The following is a 14986-nucleotide window of genomic DNA, read 5'->3' as shown; positions in this document are numbered from 1 at the left end:
GCGGGGCGGGCTCCAGCCGCCGCCGCAGCCAATCGGCGCCGCCCGGGGGAGGGGGCGCCGCGCGCCGGGCGTGGGAGCCGGAGGGCGCGGGCGGGGCCCCTCCTCGCCTCCGGGCCCCGCAGGTTGTGCGCGCCCCGAGCGACGAGCGCGCCCGACTGCTGCGCCCCTAGTCCTGGGGTACGGCCCCACGCTGTCCCGACCCCCACACTGAGCCCCCCAGACGCCCCGAATTCCAGGCATCCGGTCCCCACCTGAGACTGGCCAACCCCAGGGACAGAAACGCAGTCGAAAGGGATACAGGCACGGTGACCGGCACTGGAGACCCGCAGGTTCACATGTGAACCCGCAGAGCAGCTCAAACAGACACCCCCACGACTGCATCCACTTGTGCAAGATACACCACGGACACCCTCAGACTTACACACCCAGAGAGATTCACCCAGACTCACTCATAGCGACACTTGGAGAACCAAGCGACAGAACCCCTTAGACTCCAGAGACCCCTAAGACCCCCCACAGGTAGGTACATCCACGGACACACACGGATTCACACCCAGAGACCTGCAGATACACTCTGAGCAACAAATAGGCACACCCTTGGCCACACGGGAGACCCTCGGAACCCACACGAACTGAGAAGTTCAAGTGGACACACACACCATCATGAACCCACCATATCCTCAGAATCCACACTCTCAGACACTCCTACCTATACTCAGTGACCAGACCCGCGTGTCGAGACACCAGTGCCCCTCCAACACTGCTCTCTTTCACAGAGATTCAGGCACACCCAGAAATACCCTGAGAAACACCATCAGACTCACACAGTCACCCTCAGACTCAAGACACACCTCAGTGGGCACACACAGGTTCACACCCAGACACAGTCGCACAGACTTAGTCACTCCTGGTGCTGGATACATTCTGATGCATCGACACCCGCAGACTCATACAGGGACACTGAGAAACACTCTACCAGACTCACATGTTCCCCCAGACACTCCCACGTATAAACCTCCAGGGACTTATACGCACACAGACACACAGACACACACACAGATAATGCAGAGCCCCCTAGATGAACACAGTCATAACTCGAAACCTGCACTCCATTCCCTGGCCTTGACCCAAGACCTCGGTCCCTACACAGTTGGGCCCAGATGTCTAACTTTTCCCAGCTGTTCCTACATCTGCTTCAATAAGCAGCCTGCTGAGACGGCAAAAGCACAGTTTCCATCCAGACTGCCTATTTTTCCACGTGTACAGGAGGGATGCAACCCCCGCCCCACTTTTGGATGGTGGTGAGGATTAAGTAAGATAACGTGTATATTTTTCAGTTGTTGTATAACAAAGAGACTTTAAAAAACACACCCATTTATTAGTTTACCATTCTCTCAGTCAGAGGTCTGAGCAGGCTTGACTGGGTTCTTTGCTTAGGACTTCACAAGGTATTGGCCAGACTAGGTTCTTATCTGGAGGCTCTTGAAAAGAACTGGCTTCCAAGCTCATTCAAGTTGTTGGCACTATTTGGTTCCTCGGAGCTGTAGAACTGAGGGTCCCATTTCCTTTCTGGCTCTCAGCCAGAAGTCTCTTGCCATTCCCAGAAACAGGTCTGTGGTCCTTGCACATGGCCTCTTCATCTTCAAGACTGTTACTAGGATGTTGAACACTTCTCCTCCTTAGCATCTCTCTCACCTCCCTTCTACTTCCTGGACTGAGAAAGCTCTGCTATTAAAGTGCTTATGTGATTCGATTAAGTATGTGTATATATATATACACACACACACGCATATATATATATGTGTGTGTATTAATAGACAGGCTTCCCTGGTCGCTCAGCAGCAAAGAATCCACCTGTAATGAAGGAAACGCAGGTTCCATCCCTGGGTAGGGAAAATCCTATGGAGAAGGAAATGGCAACCCACTCCAGTATTCTTGGAAATCCCATGGACAGAGGAGCCTGGCAGGCTTCAGTCCATGGGGTCACAAAAGAGTCAGACTCGACTTAGCAGCTAAACAACAACAATAATATAGATAGACACACACATCTGTGTATATGACATATCGTGTGTGTATCATATGTCACTCGTATGCATGTGTTTTATAGCGCATGTGTGTTCATGTGTGCACACCTGCATGCATGTGTGTGAGGGTATCTCACCCAGCCTGAGGGGATATAAGAAGGCTTCTTTGGAGAGGTGACATTTAAGCTGAAAATGCTATGTGCCTGGCACTGTTCTTGGCCCTGGAGATATAAATACCAGCAAATGAAATAAAGTCACTGCCCTCACATTTGCATTTAAAAATCATCTCTGGGACTGCTCTGGGAGGAATGGATTGGAGTGAATTTAGCGGGTTGCTTCCCCCTCTTCTCTTCAGATAAATCCTGATTTGAACCCAAAAGCCACTGATTGTTTCTAAAATGCAAATGGAAGGGGAGGCTGAGAAAGAATGTCCCGTGGGAAGGTGACATGGAGGAGGTGGGGGGACCGTGGGTCCCGAGGACAGATGGGAGGCTGTGGGCCCGGGGTGGGAGGCAGCAAGGGCCAAGGCTGGGAAGAGGGCAGGAAGGGCTGAGCCTGAGAAAGTTGCTGAGACAACCTTGGGCAGGATTAAGAGGCAGGCTGGATGGGTGAGGATCGGGAAGGGAAGGGGGGAGCAAGGCACTGCCAAGCTTTGCAGCATCAAGAGAAAACAGCACAGATGGATGAAACTCCTCCTCTTCAGCATCCGTCCTCTAAGATGTAGCGCGAAGCGAAGTGGCCCCAAAATGTTCCGTGTGTAGCAAGACTCAGGTGAGCGCCTTTCTAGAGGAAGGGAGAGGCAGCTGGAAGGTAGCTGAACCCAAGAGAGCCCTGGTTGCTGCTGATAAGGAAAAGACTGATCCTGTTTGTGTTCTGCCTGCTGGGGTAGGGGTGTGCGGATATGTGTGTGTGTGTGCGCGTAAGCATCTCTGTGGGTATGTCTCTGAATAGATGGGCACTTCTGCATATCTGTGTCCTTGTCTGTGAATGACCTTGTTTCTAAATATGTCCTTGGAAGATACATGTCTTTGTGTTAAGTGAATCCAATCTGGCTTTAAATGCAACATACCTCCTGGTCTTTGTATGCACTGATGTGTGTGTGCGTGAGTGTGTGTGTGTGCGTGAGTGTGTGTGTGTGCATGTGTGTGTGTAAGACAGAGACACTAGAGAGACAGAGACACGAGAGAGCACTTGTCCGTTCTCTATGTGTGTGATCCACACCACGTGTTCCAGTCTGTGTGGGTCTATATCTGCTCGAGTGGGCTGGTGTCTCCTACTGATAGTATATGCTTCTCAGCATCTGTTTCACCTCTTGGTCCATCAGGATCCGTGTGTGTGTGTATGTAACTAGGCTGTGTTGGTTTTATTTCGTTATCAATGTCAGATGTCTGTTCTTGTCCATGTGTGTATGTATCTGTCCCCTTAAATCCTGGTAGTGAGAATTTATCCTTGACTGTGTTTGAAGGCTGCTGTCTGTGAACTTGTCCATGTAGGCTGGTAGCTTGAGAGGGGACTCATCTTCTTGGATTAATTTTTGCATTTAGTTGGCTAACACAAGACTGAGCTGATGGGGATAGAGGTATTAAGATCTTTTATTAATTCCAAGTCCCTTAGACAACTGTCGTAACCATTCATTTATGCTTCCAACCATCCATTCAGTCATCCACCCAACTATCCACCCTTTCCCACTTTCATCTCAATTGCACTGATACTTATAGCTCATAGTGACACTTACTAGCTACATAGTTATCTCTCTTAGACAAATGACTTTATCTCTCTATGTCTGTTTTCTCATCCATGAAATGGGAATAATACCCAATAGATCTGGAAGTAGGGGTGTGGGAGTTAAGTGAGATATTGCATAAAACACTAACCACATGGCATAGTGCATAGTAAGTGCTTTCTACATTAACTATTATCATCATCATTGTGGCAGCCAGTATATTTCAGCAAATTCTCATCAGCACTTTACTACGGGCCAGCCCTGAGCTAGGAGCTGGTGGGGCCCTACTATAACAGAGGCCATTAGGTACCTCTGCCACCGCCTTCTGTTGTGACCTTGGATAAAGCCTGTGCCCGCTCTGGACGATACAATAGAGAGAGCACACTTGCCTTACCTCTGTTATGGAAATTCTTAGTGCACCTGACTTTCACAAACTGCCAAGAGCTGTGCACAGTTATGGAGCAGGCTGGGGACCCCTCCCTTGCCAAGCCTAAGAATGGCAGGGGCCCGTCCTGGGTCATCTGGAGAGTCAGGCAGAGTTGGAACAAAGCCAGGACCCATTTTCACTGTGGGGCTCAGGTCGCTGCTTCCTCCCAATCCCTGCTGGACTCTGTTTTCCCTCTGGGGAAGCATTTGCTATTCTCTCAGGGCAGGAGATGAGCGTGGGGGAGCAGGGAGCGAAGAAGGGCAGGAACATGCATCCTGGTCCAGGAAGAGCATCTTCCCTTACTATTTGGTGAGGGGCCTTATGGCTAAAAAAACAAAGAAAAATAATAAAGGAATTGGGTAGGGAGTGTGATTTCTGCCCTCCAAAACCACCCTTTAGGACAAGAGAGAGAGAAAGAAAGAAACAAAAGGTAGAAAGAGACAGACTAGACAAGAGACAGGGACATAGTAATAGAGAGACGCAAGAGGCAGAGAACAAAAGAGGCAGAGACAGAAACCAGCAAGAAGGAGAGAGAGTTAGAGATGGGAAGACAGAAGGAATGAGGTCAGGCTTTACTGCACACCTGGTTTGAGCTTCTCCAAAGCAAGACTTACTGCAGTAGCCCTTGCATCAGGCACTGCTGCACTTCTCGGATCATCCTCAACTAACACATACATACACACTCACACACACAAACATTCACACACACTCACACATGCACACACATACAGAGCAGCAGGTGGAGGAGGAGGCAGGGGCTTAAGGTAGGGGCAGATTCTGGCCATAAGAAACCTCCTGTGTGACCTTAGGCAGTGCTAAGCCACTGTGTTCTCATTTGGAAAATAAACTTCAAACCTCATTCAGTGACTTCAAGGCTAAATGGTATGATGTGGTCAAAGAATTTTAGAAATAATGGAGAAAAAATTGGAAAAGAACCTTTAGAACTAGACAAGCTGATTTTACAGTTCATAGGGAAAATAAACATGTAAAACTTGTCAGGAAAATGAGTAGGGAAGAATAAAAAGATACTGAGCCCTATCAGATGGTAAAACATTGTGAAACTACAGTGAGGTTTTTTTATATAATTTTGTTTATTTATGTTTGGCTTGCTGGGTCTTCGTTGCTGTGTGAGCTTTTCTCTAGTTGTGGAGAGCAGGCTTCTCATTGAAGTGGTTTCTCTTGTTACAGAGCCCAGGCTCTAGGGTTCATGGGGCTCCAGTAGTTGCAGGAAGTGAGCTCAGTAGTTGCATCACCAGGGCCCCAGAGCACAGGCTCAGTAGCTGGGCCACACGGGCTTAGTTGCACTACGGCATACGGGATCTTCCTGGGTCAAGGATCGAACCCGTGTCTCCTGCATTGGCAGGTGGATTCTTTATCAGTGAGCCATCAGGGAAGCCCAGAACTACAGTAAGCTTTTCAAAGGATAAAAGAAAAAAGAGCTTCCTTCATATATATAATATATAAAGAGTTTTTACAAAACAATGTGAAAAGGCCATTGCTCCAATAGGAAATGGAGAAAGGTCATGAACAGTCAGTTCTCAGACATATAATTTATAAATGGCATGGTTTCCCAGGTGGCATAGTGATAAAGAATTCACCTGCCAATACAAGAGATGCAAGAGACTTGGGTTCGATCCTTGGTCAGAAAGATTTATCTATGTCATGTGATTCTCAGCACATAACATGGATAAATGTCATGTAAACAGCAAAATATTATTCAGTGTCTCTCACAATTAAGGGAATGTTAATTAAAACAAAAACGAGTCACCTTTTTTTGACCTACCAGTCTAATAAAGAAATTGCTTGACAATGAATTGTAGGGAGAGGGGAGTAGGGAAATAGACACAGATACACAGTGTTGGGAGTATATATTGATGGAAACTCTTGGAAGATTATGGGTTTCCCAGGTCGCTCAATGGTAAAGAATCTGCCTATCAGTGCAGGAGACACCAGAGACACAGGTTTGATCCATGACTCAAGATCTTCTGGAGTAGGAAATGGCAACCCACTTCAGTATTCTTGGCTGGAAAATCCCATGGACAGAGGATCCTGGCAGGCTACAGTCCATGGGGTCATAAAGGGTTAGACACAATTTAGTGAGTAAGCACTCACGCCTTGGAGATTAATTTGTTGGCACCTGTTAACTTTTCAAATCTACAAATCATTTCATTTATAAATTTGCCATTTATCTCAGCAATTCCACTTCTATGCATTTATTTTATAGGTATACCTGCATATATGCACATATATAAAATAAGAATGTTGTAACATTGTTATAATAGCAAGAGATTAAAAACAAGCTGCATGCCCATTAAATAAACTATGATACATCCATACAAGGAGTTCTACAGTCATTTTAAAGAACAATGTAGGTCTCCATATGCACTGATATCCTAGATGCACAAATCAAAAAGCAAAATCTGAATAGTATATATAGTATGATCCCATCTGTGTGTGTTTATATACATACGTGTGTATATACCTATATACATATAAATATATATTCATACTTAAATATATGTCTTTGAACAGACATGCAAATTTAAGGAAGCTATTAACTGTGGTTTCCTTTGGGAAGCAAGACAGAAACCTTTCAGGTGGGAGTCAGTATTCTTTGCTTTATGCCTTCCTCTTTTATTGTTCAGTTGCTCAGTCATGTCCGACTCTCTCTGATCCCATGGACTGCAGCACACCAGGCTTCCCTGTCCTTCACCATCTCCCAGAGTTTGCTCAAACTCATGTCCATTGAGTCGGTGATGCCATCCAACCATCTCATCCTCTGTCGTCCCCTTCTCCTCCTGACCCCAATCCCTCCCAGCATCAGGATCTTTTCTAATGAGTCATCTCTTCATATCATGTGGCCAAAATATTGGAGCTGGAGCTTCAGGTTTTTTTACAATGAATATGTATTTTTCCAAATTAAAAAAACTTAAGTATGTGGACTTCTCTGGTGGTCCATTGGTTAAGACTTCATGCTTCATCTGCAGGGAGCGTGGGTCGATCTTTGGTTGGGGTACTTAAGATCCCATAGCTGCATGGTACAGAAAAAAAAAGTACATTTTTCACCTAATAAGGGGTGATTAGTAACTATTTGTAAATAATTGAAGTGTCCGTGTGTTACTTGGGCCAAAGCTGTACACTAACTCTCTAACTCTCTGCTAACTTTGTCACTAGCAACATGGATCAAGTGGGAGCATGCTTCCATGTCCAGCTCCTGGGAATGGGGAAGTAAGCTTAGCTGCCCAAAATAACCACCTGTCATTTCCCAAGCCATCACCTGCTCTCCCAAGCCAAGGGAGGCCCTGGCTGGGTGTGAACCGTAGATTCCTCTCTTCAGGACCCAGTACCTTTTCCTTCAGTACCCTTTCTCCAACCAGGCAGCCTCAGCATCTGAAGCACTCCTTTGACGGCATCCAGATCAAAAGAAGGAGCCGGCTGGGGTCCAGAAACCTAGAGGAAGATGAAGATTTGCTCTGTCACAAGTGGATGGTGTGACCTTGGGGAAGACCTTCCCTCTCTCTGGGGCTCACCTGTCAAAAGGGAAGTGGCCCAGCATGACCACTGAAAGGCCTCCCAGCTCTGATGTCTTGTTGAGTCTAATTTTGTTTGGATGCTCCTTCCACTTCTGTCGAATCTACTCCCTCAGGTTGGATAGCCTTGAGTTCAAAACTGAGTTAACTAAGACTTCCCTGGTGATCCAGGGGTTAAGACCCCCGCCAATGCAGGAGTCACGGGTTTGATCCCTCATCCAGGAAGATCCCACACAATGAAAAGCAGCTAAGCCCGTGTGCTACAACCACTGAGCCTGTGCTCTAGAGCCCACAAGTTACAACTACTGAAGCCCGCAAACCTACAGCCAGTGCTCTGCAACAAGAGAAGCCACTGCAATGAGAAGCCTGAGCACCGTAATGAAGAATAGCCCTCGCTCACTGAAACTGGAGAAAGCCCATACACAGCAACAAAGACCCAGCACAGCCAAGAATAAATAAATATATATTTTTTTAATGAGTAACTGAAAGTAACTGGCTTCTGAGAGTCACGAGCTATGTAATATTGGGTAAGTTGCTTTCCTCTCTGAACTTTAGTTTCAGTTCAGTTCAGTCGCTCAATTGTGTCTAACTCTATGCAACCCCATGGACTGCAGCACGCCAGGCTTCCTTGTCCATCACCAACTCCCAGAGCTTGCTCAAACTCATGTCCATCAAGTCGGTGATGCCATCCAACCATCTCATCCTCTGTCGTCACCTTCTGCTCCTGCCCTCTATCTTTCCCAGCATCAGGGTCTTTTCAAATGAGTCAGTTCTTCACATCAGGTGGCCAAAGTATTGGAGTTTCAGCTTCAGCATCAGTCCTTCCAATGAATATTCCAGACCAATTTCCTTTAGGATGGACTGGTTTGATCTCCTTGCAGTCCAAGGGACTCTCAACACCACAGTTCAAAAGCATCAATTCTTCAGTGCTCAGCAGACGGTAAAGCGTCTGTCTACAATGTGGGAGACCCAGGTTCAATCCCTGGGTCGGGAAGATCCCCTGGGGAAGGAAATGGCTATCCACTCCAGTACTATTGCCTGGAAAATCCCATGGACAGAGGAGCCTGGTAGGCTACAGTCCCTGGGGTCACAGAGAGTCAGACACGACTGAGCGACTTCATTCTCACATCCATACATGACTACTGGAAAAACCATAGCTTTGACTAGGTGGACCTTTGTTGGCAAAGTAATGTCTCTGCTTTTAATATGCTGTCTAGGTTGGTCATAGGTCTTCTTCCAAGGAGCAAGTGTCTTTTAATTTCATGGGTACAGTCACCATCTGCAATGATTTTGGAGCCCCCCAAAAACAAAGTCTGTTACTGTTTCCATTGTTTCCCCAAATGTTTGCCATGAAGTGATGGGACTGGATGCCATGAAGTGATGGGACCAGATGCCATCATTTTAGTTTTCTGAATGTTGAGTTTTAAGCCAACTTTTTCACTCTCCTCTTTCACTTTCATCAGAGGAAATAATGTACCTCATAGGATAGTTGGCAGATATAGTAGCTCAATAAGTACTAACCATCATCTAAAGAAGAAGTGGTGCATGTATACAATGGGATATTACTCAGCCATAAAAAGAATGAAATAATGCCATTTGCAGCAACATGGCTGGAACTAGAGATTACCACACTAAGTGAAATGTAGTTCAGAGAAAGATACCATATGCTATCACTTATACGTGGAAGCTAAAATATGACACAAATGAATTTATCTACAAAACAAAAACAGACTCACAGACATAGAGAAAAGACTTGTGGTTGCCAAGGGGAAGGAGAGATGTGGGAGGATGGACTGGGAGTCGGGTTAGCAGGGGCAAACTAGTTAGTAAACATAGAATGAATAACGATAAAATCCTACTGTACAGCAGAGTTAGTCAGTCAGTGGTATCTGACTCTTTGGGACCCCAGGAACTGTGGCCCGCCAGGCTCCTCTGTCCATGGGATTCCCTAGGCAAGAATACTGGAGTGGGTTGCCACTGCCTCCTCCAGGGGCTCTTCCCCGCCCAGGGATCAAGTCCAAGTCTGTCTCCGGCTTTAACAGCCGGGTTCTTTACCACTAGCGCCACCTGGGAAGCCCCGCTGTATAGCACAGGGAGCTAGATGGTCTCAAGTCACTGAGACTTTAGACTTCTTTGTTGCAGCCATTAGTCTAGCCTGCCTAATAGGTTCACTAGTGAGTCTTGTACTTCAATTGGGAGGTGAAATTAAGTTGGAGCCAAAGGAGCCTTGTCTGCCCCATGGGCCACAGCAGGCAGGGAAAGCCAGACTTCCTAGGACAGCAGGAGGCTGAAAAAGAACTCTATAAGAAATGAAAAGAAAATTAAGCTATGAAAATAGGGAGGGGGCAACCTTTGTGCCCAGTTTTTGGTGGTTTTTTTTTTTTTTTTTTTTGCAGTCCTCAATTTCATTTCTTTGTGAGACTGTCTGAAACACACATATTGGGTTGCCTGCCCAACTTCATCTTCCTATATCTTTCTCTGTTTTTATCTGGATAATTCACCCTCCACCATACAATCATTCCTCCTGCCTGTCTTTGGTTTATGCATATGATGCAATTCTGACCAATGTGATGTGAGTGAAATTTTAGGGACAAGCAGCTCCTTGGAAAGCTTCTCTCACTCGCTTTTTAAAAAATATTTGTTTGTTTATTTGACAGCGCCGGGTTTTAGTTGTGGTACATGGGATCTTCACTTCCGGCCTGTGAACGCTTAGCTACAGCGTGTGGGCTCTAGCCCCCTGACGAGGGGTCAAACCTGAACCCCCTGCATTCGGAGTGTGGAGTCTTAGCCGCTGGGCCGCCAGGGAAGCCCCTTTCCTCACTCTTCAAAAATAAACACCTTAGAAAGAAACACTGCCTTTTCCATTGCTGGACATATACTCACTGAAACCAGGAGGGAAGCTAAATTAGGACAAACCTGAAAAATTGGGTGGCAGAGCAGGTAAAAGAAAGAACCCAGATCCTTAATGATGTCATTGAGCCACTGAATTAACCAACCTTGGAGCTGCCCTACTTAGTGGCTTAGTGTAATTGTTAGCATGTACATTTCATTACTGCTTAACACATATGGCTTGGGGCCTTTTGATTTTGTTTTCAGTCACCAAAAGCAACCCAGCAGATACACTTACCTGCCTATATTTTCTACCAATGAGTCTTTGACATTGCCCTGTATCCCTGCACTAAAACCCTCTCTGTGTCTTGTTTCTTGGAACCAAGTAACCCCAGACTCAGCCAGAGCTTCTCTAAGACACTTCTAAATGTGAATTTTAATGCAGGTGTCTTTGTTTCTGCTCCAGGAAAGAAAGGGACAGGAAGGAGGGAGGAAAGTTGGGTGCAAGTCTCTTCTGGACCATGGGAGAAACATGTGGGAGAGGAGGAAGGTAATGGTAGCCATTTCCCCAGTCTTGTACCTCCAAACCAGGCTGACTCACTCACACATCAGAGAGCCCTTGGATAGTGAGTATTTACTGTGCACTTCCTTTGAGCCAGGCACTGTTTGAGGTCCTAGGAAGTGCAGAAAACAATGCCCAAACCGACAATAAATTTGTGTCCTCATGAAAGTGATATTCTGTGGGGAAAAACAGAAGATGAAGAGATATAAGTTAAAAAAAAAAAAACACAACTGTGTATAGTGTTTAGGGGCATCCCCGGCTGCTCAGTGGTAAAGAATTCACCTGCAATGCAGTAGCCACAGGAGACATGGGTTCGATCCCTGAGTGGAGAAGATCCCTTGGAGGAGGGCATGGCAACCCACTCCAGTGCTCTTGCCTGGAGAAGCCCATGGATAGAGGAGCCTTGTGGGCTACAGTCCGTGGGGTCACAAAGAGTTGGATACAACTAAAGTGACTTAGCATGCACACATAGTGTTTAGATGGTAGAAAATGATGTTGAAAAAAAAGTATATAAAGTAGAGAAGGAGGATTGGGAGTGTCTGGAGACAGATTTATAGTGTTATGCAGGATGGCCAAAGAAGCATCATGAAAAGGTGACATTTGAGCAAGACCTGAAGAGGTAACTCGAGCAGATAACCAGAGAGAGTGTTACAGGCAGAAGCAATAGCAAGTGCAAAGGCCCTGAGGTGGGAGAGTGCCTGGAGTGTTAGAGAAAAGGAAAGGAGGCCAATGTGGATGAATGGAAGGGAAGGTGGTACAATATGTGGTCAGAGAGGCAATGACAGAGAGGAGTGGGAAGATGGTCTAGGCCTCCTTGATTTGTGCAATAGGTGTAAGCCACAAATATTACTATTTTATTCTATTCCTTAAATTGACTTACTTTTTGTTTAGGTACATTGATTTGAGATGAAAATTTTATACTACTGCTATAGAATAAGAACCAGTATCATGCCATAAATAGAAGGTGACCGAATAAATAAATAGAACACAACTGAAACAATATTAAATTATAGGGAGATACTGTGGCCTGCAAGGAGATCCAACCAGTCAATCCTAAAGGAAATCAACCCTGAATATTCATTGGAAGGACTGATGCTGAAACTGAAGCTCCAATACTTTGGCCACCTGATGCAAAGAGCTGACTCATTGGAAAAGATCCTGATGCTGGGAAAGACTGAGGGCGGGGGCAGGGCGACAGAGGATGAGATGGTTGGATGGCATCACCCACTCAATGGACATGAGTTTGAGTAAGTTCCAGGAGATAGTGAAGGACAGGTAAGACTGGCATGCTGCAGTCCATGGGGTCACAGAGAGTCAGACACAACTCAGCAACTGAACAGCAACTGTGGCTTGTAGAAGGCTTGAGTCTGAAGTCACCAATCTCTTTGATAAAAGGCTGATTGACAATCTAGAGAAGTGAAGAGACACAGTAGCACAGAAAGAAGACTTTCTCAGTAAAATGCAGGCCACCTAAAATCATTTTTTTGTGTTTTACCAGGTAGGGTGACCAACAGTTCTGGCTTCCCTAAGACTGAGGTTTCCCAGGATGTACTTTCATAATTAAGGGCTTCCCTTGTGGCTCACTGGTAAAGAACCCGCCTGCCAGTGCAGGAGAGGCAAGAGACCTGGGTTGCATCCCTGAGTAGGGAAGATCCCCTGGAGAAGGAAATGGCAACCCACTCCAGTGTTCTTGCCTGGAGAATCGCATGGATAGAGGAGCCTAGCAGGCTGCAGTCCTTGGGGTCACAAAGAGTCAGACACGACTGAGCGACTAATGTGCGCCCCCGCGCGCGCACACACACACACACACACACACACACACACACATATGTGTTTTCATAATTGGGACAGTTCTAAACAAACCAGGATGGTTGATCACCCTACCACCAGGGATCCCCATTGCACTCTATAGTCTCAGACCGTCTTGCTTTGACTTGTCTTCTCTAAGTTACCCTTTATGATGGGCTGACTCTAAGATGATATTGCCTCCTGGTTTCATATCCAGGCACAGAGAACCTGCAAACACCCTTGCCCATGATAGGAAATTTAGGGGAAAAGTAAGCACGGGGGAAAAATGAAAAAACATACTACCCAGAGATAGCTATTTTAAAATCTGTTTTCTTCCTTTTTTTTTTTTCTATCTAAGTGCATTTCAGTGCTCTCATACCCTAAGTAGTTTAATGGCCTGTGTTTGTTTTTTCCCCACTGAACTTTCTGTTGTAAATATCTTCTCACAGGAATAAATATACCTCGGATTTCCCTGGTGGTCCAGTGGTTAAGACTCTGTGCCTCCAGCACGGGGCAGGGGTGAGGATTTGATCCGTGGTCGGGGAAAAAAAATCCCACAAGCTGCTTGGTGTGGCAAAGAAAAAAAGAACAACTCTCCCAGTTAAATTGGTGACACATCCATAGTGGGTTCACTTGAAGTGGAACCTCTGGGTCAAAAGGATGCGTGTTTTCAAAGCTTTTAATAAACATTGACAAATCCGCCCTAACAATACTGGAGCATTCTTTACTCTCGCCAGGAACACGTACACTCTTCCTCATTCTCTCAAACCAGTCGTCTTTTGTGGTTTTGTTGTTGCTGTTGTTTGCCATCACAATGCTGTGATTTCACAGCTCCCACCGTCACCAGACACCCACCCACTCTGAGGCGTCACATGTATAAACTCAAACAATCCACCCTCGAAACCTTTCTTTACATGTACATGTATCCACACTAATATACAGTATTGCTTTGGGAGGGCATTTTTTAAACCTCATGTAAATTCTATCGTGTCATATATTTTATTCTATTGTCCCTTTTTGTTCAATCAATACGGTATTTGAGATTTGTGTTAACTCTAATTTATGTTTAAGCAGAACTACTGTTTAATGTTTCTCTTCATTTTTTTATAAATTCATTTTCAGACTGATGTGTTTGCCATCATTTTACTCCAATAAGCAATGCTGTGATGGATATATTTATATTTGAGTTGGCCAAAAAGTTCATTCAGGATTTTCCATCAAGGCTTATGGAAAAACCCAAATGAACTTTTTGGCCAACCCAATACCTATCTTTTTGTCTTTGCTAGAGTGTCTAAGCAGGGGAGGTATTCCTGGATGGTAGGGTTGAAGGGTCTTTCAAACTTCCTTGACTGTGACTCACAATGAGAAATACATTTTATATCATAATCTGGTAAGGCCGCCTACACACACACCCAAGTAAAACAAAAATTTCGTAAAATAATACCTATCTTTATCATGAGAAAAGCATTCTGATGTGTTTTATTCTAGTTAAGTCTATTTTATTCTATTTTGATCACAACCTACTAAACAGATTATTTAGCATATTAATGGGCCATGACTCACAATTTGAAAAATAATAGATTAAAATGTCTTTGGTCTCACTACATGCTTTGAAATTACTCTTCAGAATAGCTATGCTAATTTACAAGGCATTAGGTTTTTTTTCTCTACATCCTACTCAGCACTTGAAATTATCTGGTTTTTTTTTTTGCCAGTCTGATGAATGTAAAGCAGTATGTCATTGTTGTTTTACTTTTTCTTTCTCTAGTTACTAAGTTGAGTTTCTCTTCATCTGTTTATTCACTACTTGATTTCCTCAGAAAGTACGTTTGCTTATTTTTCTGTTGGGTTGCTAGATTTTTTTCTTGCTGACTTGCTACTGAGTTTCTTGTGCATCTTAGGTTTTCATTCTTTAATGACTGTTGTTGCAAATAGGCTGCAGACACCTTTTCCCAATCTGTTACTCATTTGTTAACTGTGTCTGTGATGTCATTTATTGAACAGAATCAATCATTTTCTTTATGTGTTTTATTTAAGAAATACTTTCTTCCCTCCATGTCATAATAATTTGCCTTGAATTTTTTACAGCGGCTTAAACCATCT

The sequence above is a fragment of the Oryx dammah genome, unplaced genomic scaffold, assembly GCF_014754425.2.
Source record: "Oryx dammah isolate SB20612 unplaced genomic scaffold, SCBI_Odam_1.1 HiC_scaffold_10, whole genome shotgun sequence".
Taxonomy (NCBI): domain Eukaryota; kingdom Metazoa; phylum Chordata; class Mammalia; order Artiodactyla; family Bovidae; genus Oryx; species Oryx dammah.
This window is presented reverse-complemented; position numbering follows the sequence as displayed.